The sequence below is a fragment of the Octopus bimaculoides genome, chromosome 2, assembly GCF_001194135.2.
Source record: "Octopus bimaculoides isolate UCB-OBI-ISO-001 chromosome 2, ASM119413v2, whole genome shotgun sequence".
NCBI classification, from domain to species: domain Eukaryota; kingdom Metazoa; phylum Mollusca; class Cephalopoda; order Octopoda; family Octopodidae; genus Octopus; species Octopus bimaculoides.
This window is the reverse complement of record NC_068982.1, coordinates 58,043,621-58,045,521: the sequence shown is the minus strand read 5'-3', so window position 1 is coordinate 58,045,521 and position 1,901 is coordinate 58,043,621. Positions and strand designations below refer to the sequence as shown.

Sequence of the window (1,901 nt, the reverse complement as noted above, 5' to 3'; positions counted from 1 at the left end):
TATTTTCCCTAAAACTATATATTTTATATATACTTTATCTATAAGGCTCAATTTAATTTTAATTTTTTATAAATTGATTTTAATTGAGTTTTTTACCTGTAATTTTGGATTTTGTCCCTAATAATATTATATATATATATATATATATATGTATGTATGTATGTGTGTGCATATGTTTGTGTGTCTGTGTTTGTCCTCCCAACATTGCTTGACAACCGCTGCTAATGTGTTTACGTCCCCGTAGATTAGTGGTTTGGCAAAAGAGACCAATAGAATAAGTACTAGGCTTACAAAGAATAAGTCCTGAGGTCAGTTTGCTTGACTAAAGGTGGTGCTCCAGCATGGCTGCAGTCAAATGACTGAAACAAGTAAAAGAATAAAAGAATTCAAAATGGGGATGAACACCATTCCTCCATGTGATTGGCTTGAAAAATTGTTAAGATATCATGATGTTTTTCTTAACACAAAACCAATGGTAGCCTTAATACACAAATACAGAAATTATATCCACCAATGCAGTATTAAGCACTCATTCTCATTGTTCAACATTTACACACACACACACACACACACACACACACACATATATATATATACACATACACACACACACACAATGGGCTTCTTTCCATTTCCCTCTGCCAAATCCAGTAACAAGGCTTTGGTCAGCTCAAGGTGCCACATAGCGGGACTGAACTCCAAACCATATAGTTAGGAAGCAAGCTTCTTACCACACAGCCATGCCTGCACAGTATATATTCTTGATTTACTGAAATTATCTCCACATCTAGAGAAATGATCATAATTACCAAACTTCAAATGTGAAGAAGAAATCCCAAGAATCAAAGATTCTCCACAATTTTATATTTTTTTGTTTTGTTGCTTTTGTGGATTCCCATGATTCTCTTTTGCTATCTAATTCCATTATTATGAATTCAAATTGAGGGCTTGAGTCATAAGAAATCATTCATTACCTGATTATACAACCACAAATATCATCCCTATGGATACATTGCAGTTACTCTCTTAAGGGAGCTTGGTGATCCTGACCATTGATCTTCTAGGTTTCCTCTGCTCAGTATCAATGTAAGAAGCATCATTGGTTCAGTTTGAGTTCTTCAATTACCTCTACACAATCTGCCATACTGCAGTCCCATGACTTTGCCATATCCTTAGTAGGGTGGCTGAACTGGTGCTATACCTTGCCAAAAGCTAGCCTGTAACTTATGCAGGGCATGGTTGTCACTCTTTGAGGTAAGTTCAATATGCCCACATTTCAAAATAACTGCAATTGGTATGCCATTAAACAGAAGGACAGGTATATTGTCTAGAGTTAAAATGACAGTTGTCTCAACTGCTATGGACACTGCGCTGTGTCTCGGCTGGCTAGTGGCTAAAAATGCACTAAATGTACAGCCACTGTTCTTGTCAGAAAAAGCAAGCCAAAAATGAAATTCTGTTTTACCAAGAGTTTGAAGTCAAATGTCGAGCAAATCCTGTTCATGCTTATTTTTTTGAATCAGATACAGTGATTTGGTTTCACTTCCTAAGTGCTTTATAAACACACACACACACACACGTGGTTGGCGTTAGGAAGGGCATCCAGCTGTAGAAACTCTGCCAAATTAGATTGGAGCCTGGTGTAGCCATCCGGTTGCACCAGTCCTCAGTCAAATCGTCCAACCCATGCTAGCATGGAAAGCGGACGTTAAACGATGATGATGATGATGATGATGATGATATGATTAATAAATTCAAAAGGGGATAAAACTCTTTTACAAGAATTTTATCAAGAAGCCAGTGTGTAAAAAAATTCATAAGGGAAATTTCTATTCCCAAGAATATAATTATTCGTTTATATTTATATAAGGGCATTACTACAGAAAAAATAATAATAATGC

At 36.1% G+C, this 1,901-nt stretch overlaps 1 protein-coding gene across 3 annotated transcripts in view; it reads left to right on the top strand.

The window, feature by feature from the left end:
• Positions 1–1,901, top strand: part of LOC106876256 (centlein-like) — a 367,586-nt gene that overhangs the window by 84,711 nt on the left and 280,974 nt on the right. The window lies entirely within an intron of this gene.